Consider the following 27,672-nt stretch of genomic DNA (forward strand, 5'->3'; position numbering starts at 1 on the left):
TTAAAAATATGCACATGAATGCTTTTCTTCTACATTTACTGCAAACTGCTGCCTATTTTATTTCTCTGATCTGTTTTACTAATTTATTTACCTGCCTAACTCCTGAGAACATTTGAGTTTTTGAATCCTGATTTAAAGCATTTTCAAGGTTATTTTTATGTAGATGGGTTTAGTCAGGATAATTAGCAGGTACTTCATTGGGAACTTTTGGACATTTACCTATTTTTTTTCCATATAGAGTTTAATAGATCCAAAAGTGAACTTATTCTTACCTGATCCTTTAGGTTACTCTAGGTCTGAAGTTCTCTGACAGAGAAGGATGATGGAACACATGTTGTTCTTCAATACTGCCCACATTTAGGTTACTCGCAGCAGAGTAGAGAAAATCTGAACACTTCCAGTGTTGATGAGGAAGGGTTAACCTGGGTACTATCGTGTACGATTGATGGGACTGTAAAATGCTACATGTTCTTTGAAAATCAGTTTGCCATTATAAAAAACCTCAGTAAGGGTTGTAACCTTTAACCCTATGATTTCCCTTCTAGAAATCTATCGTAACTCCTAGTATTTAGACAAAAACTTAGATAAAGACCTCATCAGAATTATTATATAGTACAAAAATGTTCAAGTCAATTTAAATGTGCCATAAAAAAAAAATTATCTCTGCAAAGCTGGTGGGAAATGTACCAAATTGTTAATAATGTTATCTCTGAGGAATAGGAGAATAAGTGATTTTAACTTTCTTTATAGTTGTCTCATTCTTCTAATGCTTTAAGAGTGTTAAGATGGATTACTTTTATCACCAGAAAAATATGTTATTAAAAAGTGGTTTGGGAATTTCAGTACACTGTCCAAAAGGTCAAGGAGCTTTACTGACACCGCAATTAGCTATGTTACCCCCAAGCAGGGGCTTCTGATGATGCTGCTAAATGTCAGCCTGAAGGGGGTTTAGCTCCTCTTCTGTTGGTTCCTTCTAGGCCCAGAAGAAGTTCTTCTTTTTCTGCTTCTTTTTTTTGGTGGGTGGCTGACCCTTATCTCTCAAGGCCAAAAGGCATGAGGTCAAGGGGGAATTGGAAGAAACTGTAAAAATTCCAGGAGCCTTTTTCTTTTCCTCTAGCTAAATAAGAGTGGAGTTTGGCCGCTCCTAAGTTAAACACGTTCTCTCTGTTATCTGTTTTTAAACACATACCTAAATTAGTGTGTCTATTCTTTCTTTACTTTCAAACCACTTTTAAAATACCTAGATGTTCTATAGCAGTGGATTGCAAACTTGAGCAGCACCAAAATACCCTAAGAGCTTGTTAAAGCTCTGATTGGCAGGCCCCACCACTAGAGTTCTTGATTCAGTAGGACTGGGGTGCCAGATGAGAATTCGCATTTTTAACAAGTTTGTGGGTGATGGTGAAGCTACTTGTCTGAGGACCATAGTCCAGGAGAGCAAGAGAAAGGGAGGTCACAGGATGTAGACAAAGAAAGGTGGTAAGTGGATGGGACCTTAGGGATCTCTCCTAGTTTGAATGTGAAGTGAAGCTGGATGGGGTAAAGTCAATGTGATGGGTAGTGATAGACTTAGGAGCACAGACTTTGCACTGTGTAGACCCGAGTTTGAATTCTCTCTCTGTGTGGCTGTGTGACTTTGGGCAAGTTACTTAACTACTCCTAAGCCTTAGTTTCTTTAAGTGTAAGATGGGGATGATAATAGTTGCTGCTTCATAGGGTAACTGGAAGAATTAAGTGCTCAATTAACATAGTAGCTGCTCATAGTGAGTGCTCTGTAAGTGTTAGCTCTCATTATCACATACGTGGCCCTGTCACACACATGACCGCAGTCCTTTGGGAATGTTTCCATAGGATGAGGCATGTATAGATGTGGACACCGGTGTGTGCTGCCCTGTACACCAGTGGCCTCAGTTGTTTGAAGACTTGCCCCGAGTGTACATACTGTGAGTGTAAATTTCCAGAGAAGTGGGGTGGCACAGGAGAGGGGCAGGGGCTCTTGGTGCCAGTCCCGACCTCAATTTCTTTGTCTGTGAACTGAAGGGAATTGGATTAGAGAATTTCTAAGCGCTCTTCCAGCTCTAAAATTGCTAGTTTCTCGTTGTCACAGCAACTCTGTGAATTTAGACTTTCTTCTCTTAAACACAAGGTGGCAGCAGAAGACAAGACTCTTGGCTGCCATTTGCTCCATCTAGTAAGAGAACACTGCTATTCCCCAGTTTACACTGTATTATGACACAAAGGATGCAAATGGCTTAAGATCACCACCTGCTCTTAGTGGTTTCTGTGAGGCCAAGGTTTAATGTCCCTAGAATGATGCTTATATCACTATAATCAGGATTTCCTTGCTCTTCCAATATATCCACAGAAGATATGGAGCTACTATTCAGCACCCCCACAACACACACACACACACACACACACACACACACACACACACACACACCCACCCTTTCTCAAAGCACTTTCCATCCCAGCTACTGCTTCTCAGAAAAATACCTGGCAAGTGATATACTGGAAGCTGCATAGGGGTCGCAGCTATGTGCTTTACACGCTGAAACAACGACATGGAAAACAATTACTTCTTCCTTCTAGGATCTGGGAGGATTTGAGGTATGGTGGCCTGGTAGTGCTCATCCAGGGAAATAAATTTCAAACAAAACACCCTTTTGTTGCTGTTCTTTCCAAATGTGTCCTGGTTACATATGGTGGTAGGAGAGGCAAAGCTGGGGGTTGGAACATTGTTATTCTTGGTTGGATGATGGTCCCCGGCCAGGAGGCTGGGAGTGGGTAGGGCGAAGGCGGAGGCAGGCCCTGAAGTAAGAGGGGCAACCCTGGAGCAGAAACAGAATAAAAGGCCTGTTTTCAGAATCTAGAGAAGGTACTTTTGAGGGTTCCTAAGGAGAGAGGCCAGATGCAGGTTGGGTGACCTTTAGGAGAGAAATTTCAATCTGAATTCACAGGGAGTGGCCATGAGACCAAAATAGGACTAGGCACTTTGAAGACTTCAGGACAGAAGTCAGTCTAAGCATGCAGGTGGAAGTGGAGTGGAAGGGCTGAAAAGACAGGGTCAAGGGTCTAGTTAAAGGGTTTGCATGTAGACTAAGAGAAACTTGACACACAAATACCAGGAAGAAGTTGTTTAATTGTACACCAGAGACTCAGCAACTTGGCCCATAATCCCCTCAACAGCATTCAACTCGTTTACTGAGATTCACTCCCCTGAGGGTAAATAATGGTTGGTTGTAAACTTATGCAGATTCCTGGGATGCTCCAGACCTGACTGGGGAGGCCATCTCCACAGGAGAGAAAGGAGTGCAGACCATGAACTCATCCTTGGTTTCCAGAGAAAATCCTCTTCCTTCTTTCCTTTTCTTTCTACTAAGTGGTAATAACGGAATAATTAAGGAAAGCAGCAGCAGGACACTGGTCGATTTGAAATGTGGGCCATTTTCTCAAAATTCCCTTGCTTTCCACCCTCACGTGCCTGCTTTAGAGGCACGGTGCTTGGGGATTGAGGGACAGAGAGGGAAAATGCTTAACTTTGGAATTTGGTGGCATTTGGGGGGAGTCACTACCCAAATTGCCTCCAAAGTGAGTGGGGGAGGTGAGGGGAAAGAAAACCTGACATGGCCCTAAGGGGCTTGGTGTTGGGGGAGTACTGCTGTGAACATTGAATCACATATTACTCTTGCAACTTGATGAGGCATTCCCAGGAAGGGAGAATTAGCAGAAAATTTGGTAAAGGTCTTATAACAGACCTGAACTATTACCAACTGGGGAGAGCTTTATGGAGGCTCTAAGGTGGAAAGTGGGGGATATTTTGCTAAAATGCAGGGAAGAAAGGTTGACTGGATCATAATATTGTGTTGGCAACTTCATAAAAGTACCCCAAACCATTGAGCACGCCCACATCTGCATGAACAAGTCCTATAAAACGCTTGTGTGCTTGGCAGCAAGTCACCCACCTCAGGCCAGCTTGGTGCTAAGTTGCTTTAGCAGATGCTGGGTTCCCAGCTCTGGAGCAGGTGGTTGACTCTGTGTCAGAGACTTGTCCTGACTTTCCGTTGACTTCAGAGATCCTCCATGGAAGTGTCGTACTGTCAGTCCTTTCACGATTCCCTAACACAGTTTGCATGTGTGCTTTATCCTCTGAAAGAGAGAGAACCCAACATAAACACATGAAAAAGCTGTTCAAGCTGCCTATGGGAGAAAAGGAAGTTAGTTGCTGATTCTAATTCTAACATTTGGAAGAAAAACAATTTTTGTATCTCGTTGATCACATTTACAGGTAGTTGCTTCATGGGAGGAAAGGAAAGCTGGATAATTGCTGAAGTAACGCCTTTAAAAGAAAATGACTTCATTGTCATTAGGAAACACCCACACAGACAAACCTCTGTCCTTACCTGGTAGGCACTGAGAAAATGTTGATGCTAAGGAGGAAATTTGGAGGACTTGGGATTTTGCTCTTTCTTATCTGGGTCAGACATTGATCATTAAAAAAAGTGATACACTATTGTATAGTCATTAACTGATCATTTAAAATGTTCTGCTGCTATAATTACTGGAGTAGGGGTAGAACACTTGAGTTTATCGAGGACCAATGACCCACATTAAAAATCAATCAAAGAAAAAAATAAATAAATAAATCAAAGGCCAATGGGAAGCAAGAGGCAACTTAATTGACTTTGTTTTAATTTCTAAAAGCCATTCAGTGGATAAATATTCCAGTGAAAAATATGAAGCATAGTAACATTTTGCATCCACTTTGGAAAACATTTTAGAAGTTCCTCAAAAGTTAAACATAGAGTTACCATAAGACCAGGAATTCCACTTTTAGACATATACCCAAGAGAAATGAAGACATATATTCACACAAATGTTCATATGAATGATCACAGCAGCGTTATTCACAATACCCAAAAAGTGGGGAAGTCTAGACGACTATTAACTGATGATGGATAAAGTAAATGTAGTATATCCATATAATGGAATATTATTCAGCCATAAAAAATGAATGCTACATGCTATAAAATAGAGAAACCTTGAAAACATTATTCTAAGTGAAAAAAGCCAGATACAAAAAGCCCCATATTATATGACTCCATTTATATGAAATGTTCAGAATAGGTAAATCCATAGAAAGTGCTATGGATTAGTGGTTGCCAGGGGCTGGGTATAGGGGAGGATGGGGGTGGGGGAGTGACTGCTAATTGATATGGGGTCTCTTTTGGGGTGATGCAAAAATATTCTGAAATTAGATAGTGGTAAGGGTTGCACAACAATGTGAATATACTGAAATATACTGAATTGTACATTTAAAAAATGGTGAATTTTATGGTATGTGAATTATATCACAATAAAATATGAAGCATGAAACTTAATTCAAGAAGTGTATTAAACATTTAAAATATAAGCCAATTATAATTAAAAGTGAAATATGGGGAAAGAGAAAAAGATAATGGGAAGAGATGGAAGAGAAAACACTTGGCACAAGAAAGAAAATAAGAACAAAAGAAGAAAAAGGGAGGCTGATTCCATGAGTTTTGATATAATAGAAAATTTCTTTCGTTGTTCTCTGAAGGTTATTTGGGCTGTGGTCTTCAGATTGTTATTACCTATTATAGCCTTTTGAACTTCTAATTGACAAATTGACCATTGTTTCCAGGTCTTCTGATTGCCCGTTGCCCTTAAACTCTTCAGTGGCTTGGTCTTTATTCCAATGGAATTAATGAACTGAGAACGTGAAATTTGTCTTGGTTTGTAGTATCAGTAAGTGACCAGTGTTGGCTATTACATCTAAAAAACATGTAAACTTAAGCTGAGACTTGTCTGGTAAAGATTCTCCATTGCCAAATTGAATTCCACTATTTATGGTCTTATTTAGAAGCCCAATAGCTGGTCTTTCTTCTGACGTAGAATAGACATCACTCTCACCCAACTGTTAACAATATTATGAGATGAGTAATTAATTCAAGATCTTGGACATGAATTGGTCTTGGCCTCTTCTCAGACACCAAATGAGTAGAAAACTCAGCTTATTGATATAGGGCCTGGCATGGAATGTGATTATGTATAATTACTTCTAATAATCAGAAATGATATTTCATAATGGAAAAAAGACAGTGAGAGAGGTTGGGGAAAAAGTCATGTTAGTGGAAAATTATGGAAACTAGCAGTAAACTAAGAGAGGGTGTGGGTTCTGGTCCTTCTTAGAAGTAACCACAGTCTTCCCTCTTCTTCACCCTCTATGGTAAATCAATCACCAAGGCTGCTGATTTTGCCTCCTATTATTACTCACGTTTCTTCCCTTCTCTCCATCTTTTGTCTTACTCAGTCTCTTTTCACCCCTAGCCTGGTCAATTGCAAGAGCTTCATAACAAATTTTCTAGTTTCTAATCTTGCTCCCTCCACCCACCAAAATCCATCCTTCAGATTATGAAAGTGATATTTCTAAAGTCCAAATCATACCATGTTCCTGCCCCATTAGTTCCCTGTGTTAAGAGCAGATGAAGCTAGCTGTAAGCAGAGGTGCTTGTGGTGTAAGGACTTGGGTTCCCTTACACGTCCATCAGACTTTACCTAACCTGAGCCCAGACCCAGGAACCTGGACGAATCCCTGCACTAAATGGCCTGTCAGCTGACATTCTCCAGTAATAGCACTTTGGTCACAATCTAGGAAAAAAGAAGTATGATTTTTGAAAAAGGAAACCAAAATTACCAGCTAATAGGTATTATGCAATAAGCACATGACAGAAATACAAACACCCAGTGTCCATTCTCAGTGCCAGTCCCTGGGGAAAGTCTAGTTCATAAGCACACTTGAGTTCAGTCTCCCTTCAGTCCTGGTTCTCTGTTCTGGTTCTGGGTTCTTTCATGAATTACATCTGATAACTCCACAAACACAGGAAAATCTGTGAAAACATTTTTACTGGAGGCTTGGGAACCTCCTCTGAGCTAGCCATTGCAGAGAATTTTGTTTCTAGTCGAACTTGTATCATACCCAGAATTCAATGATGAGCTTTTTATGTTCCACTTGACGAAATCCTTTCCTACCCTGTGAAACTTCTGTTCTTTTATTTTTCTTTTTTTAAATTAAAGTTTATTGGGGGTGACAATTGTTAGTAAAGTTACATAGGTTTCAGGTATACAATTCTGTAATACATCATCTATATATCACATTATGTGTTCATCACCCAGAGTCAATTCTCCTTCCATCACCACATATTTGATCCTCTATTCATTTCATTATCATTAAAATTCTTCAAATAGGTTCCCTGCTGCTACACAACAGGCTTGGTGACTTTCTCACCCCTACTCTTACAAAGGGATTAGAAGGGATTAGAAATTTAGTACCCAAAGAACCATTCCAAGGATAACCATAAGGTTTCTCCTGAGTGACACATGCTTGGTCTGCTCTTTGATAAGTGGAAATGCCAGTGATGGCCACAGGTGGGGAAAAGTCTGTATTTGTCCATCCTGCACCACACCCTTGTTGTCCAGGAACTGGCGAGTCACCCCGGTTTACTCTCCGTGGGCACTAACTGGGTGTAGGCAAATTACCTTGATGATTAAAGACAGACTGACCAGAGAGGCCCTTCCTTAACCCATCCCCAGCAGTACAGCTTCATCCCAAGCACAGAACATTGCTCACCCTGCAGGCCCAATGGACTGCTCTCAGCTCTGCTACTCTAAGCTCTGCCTGGGTGACTTCTCAGAATTCCTGTCTGCCTCACCTTGTCATTTTTTCACACAATGTGCAAGATAGAGAGATAAGATTTTGTATTCTAGTCCATGCAAATGAGATTTAAAGAATTTCTCTTAGACTTACTAGAGAATTCATTGGGTTTGTGTGTGTGTGTGTTTTCCTTATTGTTGTTGTTTGTTTTTGGGTTGGGGGACAGTCAGTCTTCAGTCAGTGGCTGGGGTCATCTTGGAAATTTCTTAAATATCATGGGATCTGTTCTGCTAATTCCCAGATCCATGAGGGCCTATGTATGCTAGCAGCTGTCTGCAGAGTAGGGCCCTGGGCCAGAACTTGTCACCGTGTGACCTTGGACCACTCACTGAACCAAGGCCCCCTAGCTGCACTACCCGGAAAGTGATGTGGGTTGAATGATCTACTAGTTGCCTCACTCAGATATTGTGGCTATAACAGAACAATGGTGCATGGAGGAATGGGACATGCAGCCTTTTTCCTTCCAAAGTAAATGCTATGATCTGTTTGTAGTAAATTTCCTTAATTCAGTTGTGTTTGTTTTGTTTTGTTTTTAAATCCAGTAGGACAGCTTTTAAAATGAGAGATTTGTTTAGGTTATAAGGAAGTATATAATCAATTCTCAAAAATTACAAGATGATTATTTTGATTTTGTGTGTGTGGGTGTTCCCAGTGAAGAGTGAGAACTAGACTCTTAAGAATCCTATAAAATATCAAATTATCTGAATTTCTGATAAATAGGGGGGAAAGAACCACTGAGCCAATTACAGGTATTTTGGGGAGGCTCAAATCTCAAGAATTGTTTAGGTGCTGAGCTCCCTGAGGGCAGGGACTACACGTATCCACGTGTATGGTCTCCTCTATCCTGTCAGTATCTGACACATAACAGGCGCTCAGTTCATGTCTGTTGTGGTCAAATGAGAGCCTTTTTCGATAACTTTGAAAGACAGGCAAAGGCAGAGTGAGTTCTCCCTTCCTTCCTTTTTCTCTTTTTTCTCTCTTCTCTCCTCTCTCCTCTCTCCTCTCTCCCCTCTCCCCTCTCCCCTCTCCCCTCCCCTCTCCCCTCTCCCCTCTCCCCTCTCCCCTCTCCCCTCTCCCCTCTCCCCTCTCCCCTCTCCCCTCCCCTCTCTCCCCTCTCCCCTCCCCCCTCTCCCCTCTCCCTGTGTGTTACATAACCTAAATGATTTGAAAGAATTCACTCTTCATACTTATAAAGCTCTATGGAGCCTGCCTGAAAATGAACATATTCCAAACTTATGCTGTAACAAGTGTGAGACCAGGCTTCCATGCCTATTTCAGAGTACTCTTTCATTTGTCTAGAGAATACTGAGATTGGTACAGGTCACGGAATCAAATTTTTGAGGGCTCTATTAAAATTCCTGTCATTGGAAGTGACATACACCAAATTAAGCAAAAAGAAGATATTTATTGAATCACCACAAGAAGGGCAGGGGCACGCCAGACCCTAGAGATTACTAGAACTGCAACTGGAATGGAGCCTGGAACCCTCTCTCCATCACTCAACATTGACTTTCTCTGCCTGTTGACTTCCTTCATCCCACAGGCTGAGAACTACTTTCTGGCTGCAAGTGCAGAAATCCTGGGGGAGGCTTCTGATTGGCCCTGCTTAGGTCACATGCCCACCTGTGTGACCAGGAAGGCATCATGGTTGGTGGCATCTTAGAATCATTGACTGCAGTGGGGAAAGGGCAAATCCCCCCAAAAGGGGTGCCTTGCTCAAAAACAAAAAGCAGGGTGCTGGATAAACAATCAAGTGCATATTCAGGGGCCAGGGAGTCGTCATAGAAACCGTGGACTGAAAGAGAGCTGACAGAGGAGCCTCGGTTTGCTCCTAAAGGTTCAGAGGAGTGCATTCAATGTCAGTGACTTCAATTCTGTGCACTTGGATGCATAGAAGAAAAAAAGAATAAATAGACAAAATGTAAAAATAGCAAACTAAATGGTCCAATCAATTCAGCTTGACATTCCCCTCAGTCAATATATGTCCTAACGTGAGAATGAGTAGGTGACATGAATCTCATTGTTCCCATCGCCGCACAGAACAAATATCTCTTCCACTAACTGAGTATACTGTTTAAACATATATCTTTTTCATAGAACGTCGTACTTAAATTCAAGCCAACTCCTTGATTTAGTGCTGGACTGGAAAAAGCAGAGATCGATTCCAGCACTGGAGGGAAACTGACCATGCTAGGCTTACAAAGAGGCGATTGCCACGGTGGTGGCCTCCTAGATTTTTTAGGGCAATTTTGACTAGTTGTGCTTTTTACCAGATACCCTGACTGATTTTAGGAGTTAAGCTTCTCTAAGATGCTTCTTATGTTTTTGTATGTGCATCTGAGTGTAGTATTCAGAAGAAGTCTCCATTGCACCTCCTTCCTGTTTATGTGGGTACTGGGTAGAAATGGGAAGGACGACTCATGAGTCGATTTGGGAGGTGTGAGGTGTGACATTGTTACAATATAGGAGTCTTTATTGGTGTCGAGCTACTTATATTTTAGCCATTCTTTAAAATTCTGCTTCATGCTTTAATGGGTGTATTTGATTATAGACTCACTTTTGGATCATTTAATTTAGTCTTCCAGCTAATTCTTAAATCCCAAAGTATCAGCCAAGGTGGGATTGAATACCCTAGTAACCGAGGGCACCTCTCTTTTAGAGCAAGCCTCTAATTCAGATAACTCTGTTACAATGATGGGCCCTATGTGTTGAGCCCAGGCTGAATTCTTGTAATTTATACCCTTTCCTACCCATGTGCTCCCAGGGTCACGTGGAAATCATCTAATCCTTGTTCCTCTTGGCAGCATTTCAAACCTTTGAAGAGACCAGGCATATCCCTACAAGTCTCTTTTTTATCTTCCCCTGCTTTCTTTTCACCAGTTGTTCTGATGATGATGGTGATAGTGATAATGACACTAGTAATAATGAGAAGCATTTATTGGTTACATATTATGTGCCAGGTGTATGATATACATATATAGAGAGCTATGCATAGAGCTATATATATATAGCACACACATACACATATATTCATAACAACCCTATAAGGTAAGTACTACCCCATTTTATAGAGGAAGAAACTGAGGCACAGAGAGGTTAAGTAATGCCCAAAGTCATACAGCTAGTAAGTAACAGAGCCTAACTTTGAATCCAGGGGATTTGGCTCTTAAGACTTCCTTCTTAACACCATTGTTAGATGACATTCCTCTGATGTGATCCAGGTTGTCCCCATCTCTGTTAGAAGGACATCCAGAAGAAGATACAGTGCTACAGGCGCTGTCTGTCTATGGACTACATTTTTCTACCTAGTAAATTTCTATTAACACCACCCAAGTTTCCGCTGGCTGTGTGCTGTACCTCCTAAACACTGAAGCAAAGGGGAGCTCATCAATTTTCTTTACCAGTGCCGTTACGCCTGGGCCTCATTCAATATGTGAAGTTAACTCAGACCAAGCCAATTAGAACCATCGCTACAGCTTTCCCCCAGTCTTTGGGCAGCTAAAACTAGGGACCACATATCACAGAAGAGAATTCCCTTGTGTGTGAGAATCAACAGCTTCTGTTACAGCAATCAGGGTCCATTACTTCCATCTCTGGATCGGAGGTAGCTTTCTGCAGCTGCTGTTATACCTAGGAGAGTTGGCTAAATCATATAGCTTCATTAGTATTTGGTTCTATAACAAGAGCCTTTTATTTTTTTATATCATTCATGATCTATTCTCTAATATTCCCTTTCAGGATTTGATTAAAGCTGAGTACCTTTGCAGAAATATTGACCAATGATGAAATATGGTGGACAGAAACTCATTTACAGGCAATAAGCAATCTGAAGGCTCTGTGTGTGTTGAAAAATAAACACTTTTTAGAATCCATATTCTATAATGTTGCTATTACAAACATATTAGCTAACTCTGGAAACTAGCCTAAATTGCTGGGACCTTAATTCAATGTCTTGGAAGAAAATAATGGCATTCAATTCAGTAAGACATAATTTGTTTTCTTTTTGAGTCTTCTAGACAGCCATCCTCATAGCTATGTTCCAGAGCTCCTGAGCTCACCGTTGAATTCTATCTACACCAATACCACTCTGCTTGCATAATAGAGTTCACATTTCAGTGCAGAACTTTAACACTGTAGACGTGGGGATGGCAAAGTCACTGTGCCCAGGAATTTCCATGATTAATAAGAGGTGGTGTAGATGATTAATAAGAAATTGCACGTTGCCAAATTTTCAAATTTTTCGTTTTAGTATAAACCACTGTACTTCATAAGTCTCATTCATTCATTCATTCATTCAGTGAACAACTAAGGGCTCGGAGGCCTATTGATAAGTATTGGAATACAGTAAGACACGATCCTCTACTTTAACCATGTGGCCAAATTTACCATTACCAATACTGGGTTTTGGTAATCAAATCAAATGTCATAATGTGTTTCCTGAGGTGATGCACTAAGGACACCGTATCACCTTTATAGTTTCTTGCCAAACTTGTTTAACCTGAATTTAATCATGAGACAACAATGAGACAAATCCAAATTTTGTGCAATATACAAAACTGGCCTGGACTCTAAAAATGTCAAGGTCAAGAAAAGAAAAAAATAAGTGGAAAAAAAAAGGCAGGAAACTGTTGCAGGATAAGAAGATTATAAAAACATGATAATTAAATACAATGAATGAAACTTGATTGAATCCTGGATTTTAAAAAAAATACTGTAAAGGTCGTTGTTAGGACCAGTGTGGTGTTTGAATTTCTACTTTATATTATTTTATTATATATCATACTGTATAATATATATACCCTATATTACATATATTATATTATTGTGTTAAGGTTACATATTAGAGTATGACAATGATATTGTCATCATGTAAGAGAATGTCTTTATTTTTAGGAGATACATACTGAAGTACTAAGAAGTAAATGTCATGATGCCTAAAGCTTACTTTCAAATAGTTTAGTAAAAAATATTTTTATATATGTATTCATAGAGATATCAATATCTATTTTATATTTTATATTATACATTGATTTTATATTTTATATTAATAGATATATTAATATCTATGTTGTGTGTATGTATACAATCATATATGGGGTCAGATGATTAAGTTCGTGAACTCATCCTAGAAAAAGTGCTGCATACCTCATTGCTGAATATCAATCACTACAGTCACCTTCAAAGTACTCTCCTTGGGAAGCTGTACACTGACGCCAGTGCCTTGTCTACCCTTCAAAGCAATTTTGCAACTCTTTCTGGAATGGCCATTAGAGTTGTCATCGTATTACCCTTGATGTCCTGAATGTCAGCAAAATATCTTCCTTTCAATATTTCCTTTATCTTCAGGTAAAGAAAGAAGTCATTGGGGGCCAGATCAGGTGAGTAGGGAGGGTGTTCCAATACAGTTATTTTTTACTGGCTAAAAACTCCCTCACAGACAGTGTCCTGTGAGCTGGTGCATTGTTGTGATGCAAGAGCCATGAATTGTTGGTGAAAAGTTCAGGTTGTCTAACTTTTACACGTGGCCTTTTCAGCACTTCCAAATAGTAAACTTGGTTAACTGTTTGTTCAGTTGGTACAAATTCATAATGAATAATCCCTCTCATATCAAAAAAAGGTTAGCAACATCATTGCAACAAGTTCGCGAACTTCATTGTCAGACCTCGTATGCATAATCATATGTATGATTATTATATTATATTTTATGTATATATGTATAATTATTTTATTAGTTCCCTGGGACTGCTGTAACAAATTACCACAAACTGGGTGGCTTAAAACAACAAAAATGTATTTTCTCACCATTTTGGAGGCTAGAAGTCTGAAATGAAGGTGGTGGCAGGGCCATGCTTCCCTCTGTAGGGAGGGTCCTTCCTTGCCTCTTCCAACTTCTGATCGTTGCCACTACTCCTTGGCCTGCTTTGATTTGCTGCTGTATTACTCCAATCTTTGCCTCTGTCTTCTCATGATATTCTTCTTTCTGTGTCTTTGTCCAAATTTCCCTCTTCTTATAAGGACACCAGTCATTGGATTAGGACCTACCCTAATCCCTCATGACCTTACTTTATCTTGAGTATATGTGCAAAGATCCTACTTCCGAGTAAGGTCACTTTCACTGGTACTAAGTAGACATGAATTCTGGGGGACACTATTCCACTGGTATGGTAGTATATAAAGATTTTATAGAGGGAGGGAGAGAGGAAACAAGAGGGCATTATGTGGCAAATATTAACAAATGGTGATTTTTGGTGAAAAATATGTCTTTATTTTACCATTTTTTTCAAATTTTCTGAAGGTTTGAAGTATTTCAAAGTAATATTTCAAAATTTGGGAAAAAATGCTATACCCAAAAAAATGCTATACCTGAGGCAGGAGAACATTGCTCTTGCCCGTACGGTTATCTTGATGTAACGAAGGACACAGTGGAGGGACATACATCATGATGATCTCAGTGCACGTGCGACAGGGACAGAGGTAACAGTGCTAACCTGGCTTAGGCACATGAGGAAGGGCTTCCAGGAGAAGTGACACCCAGCTGAACAGAGTCCTGAGGGACAGTGTAGGAGTCAGCGGCAGGGGTGAGGGTGCACTTGGGGAACTGCCAGCAGACCAGAATGGTTGGAGCAAAGGGCATGTGTGTAAAAATGGTGGGAGTGGAACCTGAAGAGAAGCAGGAAGCATGTCATCACGGACGTTGCATCGAGAGAATTGGTAGTTGCCATAAAGGCCAGGGGGAGCCAAGGTGGGACTTTTGGCAACGTATAACCTGTGGAGAAATCTGGAACAAGCAGTTGGGAGACTGGCAAGATGAGCCAGATAAGAAACTAGGGGCATCAGAGAGGAGAAGGCTGTGTCAGAGCGGTGAAGGAGCTACAACCGAAAGCGCTTGGCTGCTGCGTGGATAGAGAGGTTGGGGAAAAGGGAAGAAGAGGGTGGCCTGGGTGACTGGGTAGTTGGGCAGCCTTCCTTGCAAGGAATACCGAAGGGCTGTGGACAGAGGGTGGTAGAGGAGCATATAGGCCATGCTCAGTTTGGACATGCTGAACTTGAAGGGCCAAACGGAAGCCCTCAGTGAGGTGACCTGAAGCCCAGGAAATGGACTTTGCCTGGTGAATCGTGCATATATTGGTGTTGAGTGAAATCAAGAATTTTGAGATTTCCCAGGTAGAGTATAGAGAGAAGAAGAATGTAGTGACAGATAGAAGACTGGGCACGGAACCCTGAGAAGCAGGGCAGAAGGAGAAGGCCCAGCAAAGGAGACTAAGGAGAAGTGGACAGAGAGGGCAGGAACTTGAATATCTGACGTCTTAAAGACAGTGGCCCCCTTTGAACATGGTCAGTCTGTAGCCACAGGAAGGAAACAAGTGAATGTAGGAGAGAAGGCCTCCAGGAGGAAGTCTTGGGTACACTGTACACCACATGGGGCAATGTCCTTCCCTGACAGACTCAGAGTCTCTGGCAGGTTATTTTTAACCTCACAAAGTCAATGTTTGCACTTTGATAATTGTCCTGTCCTGATAGTTGTACTGTCCAATGGCTTGTTATGAGCTCTGGCCTGGGAGGTCACTGTAAGAGCCTAGGGGTGTTATGTGAGAGAGAAACCGGGTGAGTGAAATACAATAATCCTGTAGCCGCCAGCATCCATATCCATGACAGATCAAACAATCAGTGTGCATTGTGTTCCGCAGCTTGCATCACCTGGTCATGAGTTGTCAGTGGAATTTGCGGAATGAATTGTTCTCTTGGAGTCACCCAATATCCCTGAACAATGGGAGCACACATTCTTAGTTTCATATAAGAGCTAATAAGGAATGTTCCATCCACCCAATCAGAAGCAGAGAGAGCCATCACTAATGCCACCTGCCTGCTATCCTTCGCTCTCCTTCTCCTTCTCCTCCTCCTCCTTGTCCTCCCCTCCCGCCTTTAAGGAAGAAAAGAACAGGGAGGGAGGGGGTGAAGGAAAAGAAAGAAAGATCCATTGTGCAGAGGCCACTAGAAGAATGACACCACAGTTTGGAAGGAAGATAAATTATGAAATATGGGAAATAAGGATACTCGGGGTTTTACACGTCATAGAATTTGTTCTTATTTTTTTTGTTGGTTTTTCTCATTGAAGACTTTTCTAGAAAAAAGGCATTAAAAGTATGAGGTAACTACTGTGAGGCCCTACCTTGCTCATACATTGAGATTTAGGAGCTGAGAAAATCCCCTTTTCCAGCTGCATCATTTCAGGGTGTTTTGGTTGCGTGAAACATAAAGCCCAACTCAAACTGGGTTCAACAATAAAAGAGACTGATTAACTCAGCACTGGAAAGTTCAGAAGCAGTGGTTTCAGTGTCCACTTGATTTAGTAACTTGCCAGATATCTTTACTTTCTATGGTGTCCATTTCAAACTAAGGCTGACTCCATGTTTCAGTGTTCATCTGCAGAGAGAGACCTGCCCTTAGGGCTGGCTGCATGGCCCATGACCAACCCCTCTGGCCCAGGAAATGTCATGAGCCAATTGGCTGGGCCTTGGCTTTCCTGAACCAATCCTGCAGCAGCAGAGGTGGGCTTGCTCTGGAGATGTAGTCACCATGTGCACAATGAAGGAAGGATGGAGTGGATATTGGAGCAAAAACCACAATGCCCACTGCTCTCTCACTTAGTAAGTTCCTTAAATTCCTGCACTGAGGATTAAAACTCCTTTAAGAGGGCTTTAAGCCCCTCATTCTGAAATTTGAGATAAAATTGAAATAGTAGCAGTGCATTTATACTAAAATGTGTTGAGGAAGTAAATTTTTACTGTCGCAAATGTCAAGTGAGCTAAAAAGTAATTTTAGTTCTCTACAATTGAATTAAACTAACTCTTGACCCCCAATTTCTACATGCTAATAGAAAACTCAAGTCTTTTTGATTAAGATAGATCTGATTCTTCTGCTTTAAAACCCAGTCTTTTTCTTTATTTTTGAAAAGCACTGGTTAGCATTTAATGAACCTCCTTCCATGTGATTTCAAGCCACCAGGACATAGGTCCCTGACTCCCAAACATCCTTAATCTTCTTCTCAGCTTTTCTGCTAAAGAATTTGACCTTCACCATTGACAGTCTGCTTTGGGAGCTTTTCTTTCTCCAGAACTCTGTAGTAGCCCAAGAAAAACAGAGAAACGGGTTTATATGACACCATGGCAACTACCAACTCCCTGGTGGGTGTAAGGATAGATGCCTGCTGACCCGCTCCATCTAGGAGCCAGCGAGGGCATGTTTCTGATCTGGGCACCCCTGGGGGCACTGATTGCCCTCCAGTGACTCAAGACCAGCAGATTCTCTCTGAGGGCTCTATCACTCCAGGACAAGAGCTGTGTCAGGATGTGACTCAGGAAGCCCAGCCCTTCTTGAGTAAATTCTTAGCCGATTCACGATTCTTCTCCTCCTCTCACTCTTTTTACTTTTATTTTTTAAAACTGTTTCCCTAAGGATGATCTTGGTTCCTAACATTCTTATGTATGATATTAACATTTAAGGAGTGGGCAACTGTGGGTTCCTCCTTGTGAGGAAGCCTCTTCTGAGCTGGCTTTGGCTTTTGGCATCTGTCCTTCCTGCTGTCCTCTGCCAATGTCCGTAGGCTAACCCTGCCCTTTGGCTTCCAGGTCCTCATACCATTCTCAGTCCGTTGGCTTTCAGCCAGACTCTTGCCTGGTTTCATGGGGGAAGGCTGCGAGGGAAGCCACGGGAATATGTCTGCTGCTCTTCTGTGCTGCTCTGATGCTGCAGGAAACAGGGAGCTGGAGGTGGTGGCTTTACCTCAGATGGTCTCTCTAGCTTGATCTGCCCTGTGGCCATTGCCCGTCACGTCACATAGGGCTCTCTGTGAGAACATCTCCTTGCAGAATTCTTGAGGGGGAGTGGAGGCACAAGCCCTCCTGCTCTGAGACTCTCAAACCTTTCTGAGGGTTTCCGTCATCCCTGCCCCCAGGGTCTGGACTTTCCATCTGCCACCCTGACCAGTGACTTACTCTATCGCTTTCTTGTTTGCTTTTCTTGCAGCCCAGCAAAGATTGTTTCAAAAAAATTACCTCTCTGTCTTGTTTGAAATTGGGGGTGGAGGGGGTGAGGAGTGAGGTTTACATAATCTTCATTCTTTTGAATCTCCTGGTTCTGGCATAAGCCCTACTACTTAATAGTTTTGCTCTAGGTCTAGACATTGACGGCAGTCATGTGACTTGGAAATATTTTCTCAGCTTTAGCAATGCAGTAGAACGTTCACACAAACTCAATAGTGTGGTGTGCTCAAGCTTTATTTCTTATTGATTTTGTTCCTGGAAACACATTTGGCACAATTTCCCTTTTGTGGGGGCTCCTGGTCCAATTCTCTTGAGGTGAATAGTGATCTATAGAGATCTCATTAGTCACCTTTTTCTTCAGAGATTCTTATCTTTAACATTGAAAAAAATGGTCTTCTCTGAAAAAGTCATTGCATGCAAGCCAAATAGGAAAGCATTTAGGAGCAAATGAAAACTGTTTCTGCTGTTTCCGTAGTGGGCTATTTCTATAAGGCATGGATTAACAAAGTGTTGGTTAAACATTGGGTAAAGTCTGGTTGAATACTTCTAGTGTGTGGTATTGCAACTTCAAGGCCATTTCCTTTTTCTGTGGGAAATCTGCTTTGTGAGGAGGCACCTACAAGTTCTACGCTCCTAAAACAGGCTTAGATCAGCTGCTGTGATGGCCAGCTCACAGCCACAACTTGCCTTTTCATCCTTCAGTCTTGTTAATAGGCGGACCTCTTGGTTCCTTCAATACTTAACTGGGAGGAAGCCCCACTGAAATGGTTGGGGCTTTCCTTAGGGTTAAACTTGTGTGTAGTTCTGTTATATTTAGTTGCTTTTCTTCTTTTCTCAGTAGACATTGAATCTAACATTCTAGGAGAGTGAACAATAAACACTCACAAGATGAAAAATATAACTTGGAGAAAAACACCCCAGAGAAAGGTTTTGTCTCCGGGTAGAGAGACAGAGCACATGAGATCTTTAACTCTCAGACAAGCTTTAAATAAACAGAACATGGAGCAGAAAGGACCCTCAGATGAGAAGCCCTGCTCACCTTCTGCATCAGCATCCTGCAGACCAGGATGGTCACACATGGGAGCTGGATACTGACTAGCTCGTCTTTGGAGGAATATCCTCCTAACTAACTCCTTAGTGAACTGAGAGGCATAAAAAGGAAAAATTGCCAAGGAATGTACTTGCCTTCCCAGATTGTCCTGGAGTATGTGAAATTAGCCTGAAACAAAGACTTCTGACTTTTCTAGTACTATTTTCAATCTGCAGTTGGGAGGCTACCGAATGCAGAGGGTTGACTGTATGCATTGCTCTTTGCCGGTTTATATAAGGGACTTAAACATTAGTGGATTTTGGTATTCCTGGGGGCTCCTGGAACCAATCCCTTGCAGATACTGAGAGATGACTGTGGTTGTTTTTGGAAGTCAAAAGTTATATGTGGATTTTTGACTGCACGGAGGGTTTGCGACACTAACCCCGTATTGTTCAGGGGTCAACTATATAGTAATAATTGTGCTGTTTGCTTGGTATGCAATTTGACATACCCTCCCACTCAGAGTATATATAGAGTAGAATCTTTTTACAATGTAACAATGAGATGACAGGATTTCCTTTTTTTAAATTAAGGTTTATTGGGGTGGCATTTGTTAGTTACATAGATTTCAGGTGTACAATTCTGTAATACATCATCTATATATCACATTGTGTGTTCACCACCCAGAGTCAGTTCTTCCATCACCATATATTTGGTCCCTTCTACCCTCATCTATCACCCTCCTACCTCTGGGAACCACTAAACTATTGTCTATGTCTATGAGTTTTTGTTTCTCATTTGTTTGTCGTGTTCTTTTGTTGTTTTTGATTTATATACCACATATCAGTGAAATCATATGGTTCTCTGCTTTTTCTGGCTAACTTATTTCACTTAGCATTATAATCTCAAGATACATCCATGTTATCACAAATGGCACTATTTCATATTTTCTTATGGCAGAATAGTATTCCATTGTGTATATATACCACAACTTCTTTATTCAATCATCTATCGAAAGACACTTTGATTGTTTCCATGTCTTGGCCACTATAAGTAAAGCTGCAATGAACATCGGAGCACATATATCTTTATAGATAAATGTTTTCAGATTTTTGGGTAGATACCCAGGAGAGGGATTGCTGGGTCATATGGTAATTCTATTCGTAATTTTTTGAGGCACCTCCACACTGCCTTCCATAGCAGCTGCACCAATCTGCATTCCTACCAACAGTGTATGAGGGTTCCTTTCTCTCCACAGCCTCTCCAACACTTGTTACTATTTGTCTTGTTGATGGTAGCCATTCTAATTGGTGTGAGTTGATGTCCATTAAAGCATCAAATGGTGGCCCTAAAAGCCCTGAACACTGCAAATACAACCCACTAGGATAACCCAATAAAGTGAGGGTTTGGCCCATGTCCCAACACCAGCATCATGGAGGGACTCAGCTATATTCACTCTTCAAATAAAGACAAATATAATTCATCCCATGGAGATGTTCGTGACAGTTTCACCCCACCACACAGATACCCTGTACACTGCGGTATAAGGTAGTGATTAAGAGCTGTTTTTTTTTAATTATTTATTTTTTTCAGGTATAGTTGAAAAAGTTAAGGGATTAAGTCATACAAATAGGTAGTTACAAAAGAGCACAGTTTTTGTAAGTCACAGTCTTGGGTTAAAATATCAGCTCAGTCACTCTCTTAACTGTGGCAAGATACATAGCCCCGTCCAAACTCAAGCTTCTCTGCCAGTGCTGTGAATGGTGTACGTGTGTGTGGAGCGACTGGTCCTCTCAGCCCTCGAGGAGCTGCTATGATCGGGCAATGATCATCTGAGCTTCTGCATCTGTCAATCATAACTGTGTTTTCCTCCTGGGGTCGATTTAAGGATTCAATGCAGATCCTGCCAAAGTATTCAGTACAACATTTAGTAAGCGATTGCTAAGTAACAGCGTGCCCTGTCCATATAGTCCTCGCCCAGCCATCCAATTTAGCCAGCGCTTGGAAATTGTCTAAGAGATAATCACCTCCTACTGCTTTGCACAAAGAAAATCCTGAAAGCCAGGAGCAAGGCTATTAAAGAAATAATTCCTTTCCCAGAAGACCAGTGATGGCCATTGGAACCAATCCTGGCTCTCTCTGCCAGCTTGCTCTTGAAGGCTTCCTTCTTTTACAGTAAGTATCTGGAAAGTATAAACACTTCAGTTTCCTGTTCCACTGGGAATAAAATAATTTCCTCAAATTCAGAGCCCACTGCAGTTCATTTCCAATAAGCAGGAAGCATCAGGGCCAGGATTTATTTTTCCTCTTGATAAGCTATCATTTTATTTCATTTTACTTACGGGCACATTGCAATAATTTACTTCAGTATACTGTGCTTACTGTAAGGACATATATGTTAGGGTCAGAAAGGTGGCAAAAAGCAGAAAACATAATTAAATTGAAATGGACACTTAAAAAAAACCTAAGGGCAGTTTGGTGATTTCCCAGAGAAACCCAATGGCCGATGTCACTGGAGTCAGAAACCATTTTTCTCGTCACTCTAAAAAGCCTGTTTCCAGATTTTCCCCATTTGTTTCCAAGGGGCTGGTTGCTAAAGTAGCTCAGGAGCTAGATGGCTGTGAGCAGAAGACAGAGGTGAAGAGTCTCTGGGCATCATCTTCGAGAACACTGTTGTGGAAAAGCCGAGAATGAGCTCACAAGCAGTGCAGAATGTTTAAAAGCAACACACCCTGCAAAGGCTCTGTATGTAAAAAACAAAGTGATAAACATATAAAACCACCACCCTCTCTTCTTGACCCAATAGCTGTTTGGATGTGAAAAATAATAACTGGATATCACATGCACTTAATTTTTTAAAAAAAAAGGAGTTTACACACAATCTGGGAAGTTGTCAACTAAATGAAACTCAAGGGAGTCATGCATTAGCCAGGTTTTATTTTTGCAGCTGCAGAACACACTACTGCCTCTGGGGTAGTTAGTGTTTTAGAACAGAGATGGGAATCTAGAGGCTGGGTTTTCAATGCCTGTGCTGCAACTATTTAGCTCTATGACCCTGGGTAGGACAAAGACAATCATGAATCAGTCTCCACCTGTAAAATTATTATTTATAAGGTTCAAGTGTCCATGGAGTGAAATTCAGAGAACCAGGGTTCCAATAAACAAGGTTACGCATGGAAAGACCTGGTCTGGGGGGTGGTATGCAACAGGTGCAGCATTAGGTAGCTTCTGGAATGTGTGTAGAGCACAGCGTCCCAGGACTTCAGAGCTGGGTGGAGCCTTACAGGTTATTCCATCTCCTTTATTTGTCTTTGCTTGTCTCCACTGTGACCCATTGTGCACTGATTTTAGAGATTAAACTCTCATAAAACAATCTTATTTCCTGCATTTCCAAGCTATTGGAGGTGGGTGTCACCCTCATTGGAGCTCCCAAGTTCAAACATATAGGTTTACCATGGTCACTTGCAACGTGGCAGATAAATTGTCTGTTTAGTTGTCAGTTTCCCCTTGATTGAGAATTCCTTCACATACAGGGCCCCTCACTTTTTGAGCCCTATATCCCCAGGACCTAGCACAATGTCTGGTGCAAAGCAGATGCTCAATAAGTGTTTATTGCTATCAGTGTTGATTGAAACACAAAGGAAGATGTAGCCCAATCCAATTGATTTTAGATTTATCTGAAGACATAGTAAGTTAGCAGAAGAGTGGTATCCTCATGGAGCCTAGACAATGATGGGACATCAAAGGACAAGCACATGTCACTGTTACCTAGCACTGCAGGGGTGACCAGCATCACTAGCCTGCAGTTTCTCAGTCTCTGAAGGGTGCTCTTCCTGTTGTTCTGGGTCTTTATGCCCTTAAAGCTGGTCCTGGCTTCTCCCCAAGGAGGCTAACCCCTGCAGGCTGCACTTCTCAGTCTCCTCGTCAACTGGTATCTCGCAGAGTTGACCAATGGGAGATGGATGATTGGACGGTAGGAGAAAGACACAGCCATGGTAGTTTTCCTGTCACTTGATCTTAGACAGTATCTGTGACAGTGGTTTTGTCTTCTCCACAACACTAAATTCTGCCTGCCATAGGTCCACTGGCAGCCCTCCACCCCGCTGGAGTGGGAGTGGGTAGTGGCTTTCTGCTGTAGGTTGGGAGTTCATCCACTATCTTCATAACCAATTCTTTTGTTACATTCCCTCTGTTCTAAATAGTTAGAGAAATTTCTGTTTTCTTGGATCGACTCTGACTGACACATGTGCCATTCTAGCTTCCCACAATTGGCAAGAAATTAATCCAGCAATATGTATGTATGGAACACTTATTTTATGCCACCTACTGTGCTAGGTACTGAGGATACAAAAATAAATAAGGTGTAGTCCCTGCCCTGGAGGAGACAGTCTGATTGGGGAGAAAGACATGTAAGCAAGAAACTAGGAGACAGTGAAACAAATTTATTAATGAAATTTATTTAGTAAGTTCACAGTGGCACATGAGCCCAGGGGCAGAAATGACTAACTTGGGAGAAATTAGAGGGGAAGGTTTAAAGAGGAAGTGGTTTAATATACTAGTTTAATATAGACACTATATAGGCCCTGGAAAACTGTTAGATTCCAATCCTGCCTACAGTACTTATGACCAGAAACTGGTGGGGTTTTGTTTGTTTGTTAGGGTTTTGTTTTTTTTAATATAGATTTTTATTAAAATCTAGCTAACACACAATATTATATTAGTTTCAGGTTTACATCCTAGTTATTCAATAGTACACACCTGGCGTTGTATGTAGTTCTTACCATATTATTGACTATATTCCCTATGCTAAAGAAGTAATCACCACGATAAGTCTGGCAACCATCTGACACCGTACCATGCCATTTGTTTTTTTTAACCTCGTTATACCTCAATGTCCTTATTGGTCAAATGTGAATAATAAAAGTAACTACATCATAGTGTTATGTGAAGATTCAGTGACATAAAGCATTTAATACAGTGCCTAGCTCATGACAAGCCCTAAAAATTGTTAGCTGGTAGCATGATTATTGTTTCTTGAACAGCAAAGAAGTACAGGTGTTCAGTTCCTAATATAGTACCTGGCACACAGTAGGTGCTCAACAAATATTGGCTGACTCAGTGAATGAATCAGCTAAATAAGTAAATGAATAAATGAGTTTACCAAATAAATGATGAGGGATGAGAAGAAGGGCATTCCCGGCACTGGGCAAAAGCATGGTGGTTTGGAATACCACAAGTCTGATTGGTTGGCTATATGTGTCAGTCTCTTACGAATTTGATTCATGTGAATTTTTCCTCCTGAACTTAACCTCTAGCTGCAGTGACCAAATCAAGCTCCTGGCCTGCAAAGTTGAGCTATCTCCTTCCACTTTCTAAAGGTTCTTTTTTTCCAAGTCGGTATAAAACAGTCAGGGAAAGCAGTCCTGAGTAGGATGTGGTAGTGAAAGTAGGGTTGCCAGATTTAGCAAATAAAAATACTGTACGTTGAGTTACATACTAGACAATTTCAGATAAACAATGAATCACACCTAGACATTAAGACAGTTGTTCTAAAGTCTGTGCCATGCACACAGAGCTCATGACCCATCAGCATTTTTTCTAAAAGGATAGATAAATTGGCCCTTAATATGATACATGCTCCATTGTCCTCATTTCAATTTCCTCCTTAGGGACCATGGAAAAGATTTATTCTCTAGCTCAACATTTACGTAATTCAAGAGCCCTCATAGCAAATGGCCTAAGAGCTTTGCAGGTCCAGGTCAATAACCCTTCCCTCCAAAAGGCCCTCCTAGTCCTGCCTGGCCACGGTGGTTACTCTCTGTTCTGAACACAAACAGCATTTCCTGTTTCTAATTATGTTTGACACTTGGATATGCTACCTTGTATTTGCTAGTTATCTTTCTTTTTTATAGGCCTTTCATTTCCAACTAGATTACAAGAGAGTAAAAACCAAATGTTTTTGTATCTTCTGAACCCAGTACACAGCAGGTACTCAGTATATTGGTTTACTTATAAACCAGTAAAATGAACATTTCCTTTGGACGTTGCCAGCGATCGAGAGGTGTGTTGCCCAATAGACTTTCCAGTTAAATTGAGTCTGAATTACAATACCTCCCCCATATTTAGTATTAGACTTTGGGGCAAGTTACCTCACATTCCTTCTTTATAAAATGGGTATAATACTAATTGACCTCTCAGGATTGTTATTCAGATTAAATTGATTAACTTTAGAATAATTGGCACCTGGGAAACATTTCCAACTGGAAGTTACAGTTATACTGATGGCAATTGATAAGATTTAGGGGACAGTGTCATATCCTGACTACCATTTGTTTCATTCCCAAACTTCAACTGTAGGAAGTAGAAACCAGATTTGATAAGACATTTGAAATTAGCAGTTTTATTGAGCTGATTTAATACTTGGAGAAAATCAACCTACAATAGAAACCAGCCTCTCACTGATGGTTCATGGACATTTAATGAATAACTTATCACCATAAAATAAGTGGGGAGAGGTAGGGCAGGAGGCCGGCTGCAAACAGTTCCGTATGAGTCATTTGTTGTCACCGCTCCCTCACATCCATCTCCCTCCTTACAGCACAGAGTTTTTGACTGATTGAAGTTAGTCTGGGCAAGAATTCCAGACAGGGAAAAGCAAATACATAAGTCAGAGGTCAGGGAAGAAGAATAAACCAGAGTAGGGGAAGAAATGCAGAGCTGATAATTGAAAGATAATGGATGTGGGGGTGGGTTTCAGCAGCTTAAAAACAGGGGAGCCAGACACCCCAAGCTCTCTCAGGCCCAGGGTTGCAACTCATCTTAAAAGAAGCTCTTTGGAACATGGGTTTCTAAATACGAATATTTGGGCCACCTAGAACGGAATTTGGGGAAATGTCACTGTTGAGAAAAGCCATTAACAAATTGCTTTCCTTTCATTTCCTGCATGGGCAGAACCTTCTGTTTATGTCTCCTTAGTAGCAACTGGAAGAAGTAAATTGGCTGACAAGCATCTGTGTGCAGTGGGCCACATGATGGAATTTTTATCACGCAAAAATGATCCCAGATGATTAGTTGAAATATTATCAGGAATCTCTGGAATCTCATTAAACCTCAGTTGAGCACACAGAAGTTTCATTTTAGGGTAGAGTCAAGGTGAAGAATTTATTTAAAAAAAAAAAAAAAAAAAAAAGCCATATTGATTTCTTTACTTTTACAACTATTTGAATTTTGTGATAGGCGTCCATTCCCAGCTTGCATTCAACTAAATAGGAAGGTGGAAGTCTGTGATGTAGTGGGCCAAAGGTAGGTTTTACGTTTAGATTTTTGATTGGACACTTAGCTCTACTATTTACTAGAGATTTATTAGAGATTATGACTTAATCCCCCCATTCCTTGGTTATCTCATCTTTAAAATGGAAGTATACTCATCCTCATCCCACAGGTTGTGCAGATTAAACCAAATAATAAAGCAACTAAACCCTGTCCTTAGGAGAACCTGGGAGTTTAAATATCCCTTTCCTTTTCTCTTTTCCAACCTCCCTACACCCTTGCCCCACCAACTTTTTTTTTGGTTCGGAACAGCTTTTGCTAAACTTATGAATAATGCAGGAGACCTACAGGAGGAGGAGTGAGCCGCCTGGCTACCTGGGGGAAGGGGTTCCGAACAAAAAAACCCATCAAGTGCAAAAACCATGCAGTAGATGTGTATTTGGACAGTTCAGAGGGTCTCAGGGAAGCCAGGGTGGCTAAAGTAAAGTAACCCCAAAGGAGAATGACAAGAGAAAGGGTCAAAGAGATACAGAGGGGAGATACAGAAGGGAGACTGGATTTTGGCTCTGCTGTTTATAACTTTTTGACCTTGGGCCACTTAATCTTCTGAGTCTTAGTTCTGTTGTTGACAAAATACCTACCCCGTAAGTGTTGCTGAGAATTAAATGATACTATGCGTGTCAAGCTCTTATGAGATAGTAGGCATATCACAGATGTTATTTTTTCTTCCTGTATTGCTTTTTCCTTCACCTGTATGCTGATGTTGCTTCTACTGTTTTATTTCCAGTTTTCAGCAGTTCCAGCATCTGGCTTCTAATCAGAAGCCTTCTTCTAGGGATGGTTGACATTATCAAGCTGACTTTAGACTGGCGTAGAGTCACTCTAATTGTTTATGTTTAGAGTACCATGTTATGCTTTTCAACGTGTTTTATAAAATTTTTGTGACTTTAACCTTTAAAATAACCTGTGAGGTATATAAAAGAGGTATTAGTCTTCCTAATTTATGGAAGAAAATAGAAGTTACTGAGAGTAACTAACATTTATGGAGTATTTACTACATGGCATTTTTCTAAACAAGGTACAGGCATTAACTTAATCCTCACAATAATCCTATGAAGGGTATTATTATCCTGATCTCACAGAAAGGGAAACAGGCACAGAAAGGTCAAATAACTTGTTGAAGTTCACATAGCTTCTAAGCTTGGGGGAAGGATTTGAATCCAGACAGTTTCATTCCGAAGCTTAACCACTGTATGGCTCTGACAGAAGGAAAGTAAACAAATCATTTGTTCAGAACTTCTGAGTGAAGAACTGCTTTTGGTTACCGCTCAGGTAGCTTTCTGGCCTCTGGAATGTCAAGCAGCCTGAAATGCTGGTAGTTCACAATGGTGATTAACAAAATACTATTGTTATCTTATACAGGAGGGGAGCCTGTGTGAGTTTTCTTACCTGGTTTCCTACTAGCTCAGCCACTACTGAGAATTCTTTTGCAAAGACAAAGAAAGCAGTCCCTCTAAGATAATTGCAATAAGAATAGCCACTCTTGTGGCTATTACATTACAGCTCTGCTGTTGCAAGCCAAAGCTTTCTCAATA

At 41.0% G+C, this 27,672-nt stretch overlaps 1 protein-coding gene and 1 non-coding gene across 3 annotated transcripts in view; one reads left to right on the plus strand and one right to left on the minus strand.

The window, feature by feature from the left end:
- Positions 1-27,672, plus strand: part of SHROOM3 (shroom family member 3) — a 290,161-nt gene that overhangs the window by 53,836 nt on the left and 208,653 nt on the right. The gene's annotated exons all lie outside the window — the stretch shown is intronic.
- LOC141570273 (small nucleolar RNA SNORA3/SNORA45 family) lies at positions 16,974-17,104 on the minus strand. The gene has a single exon (XR_012494278.2). It is a non-coding gene; the product is annotated as a small nucleolar RNA SNORA3/SNORA45 family (small nucleolar RNA).

The sequence above is a fragment of the Rhinolophus sinicus genome, chromosome 1 (genome assembly GCF_057876585.1).
Source record: "Rhinolophus sinicus isolate RSI-liver-muscle chromosome 1, RSI-T2T, whole genome shotgun sequence".
NCBI classification, from domain to species: domain Eukaryota; kingdom Metazoa; phylum Chordata; class Mammalia; order Chiroptera; family Rhinolophidae; genus Rhinolophus; species Rhinolophus sinicus.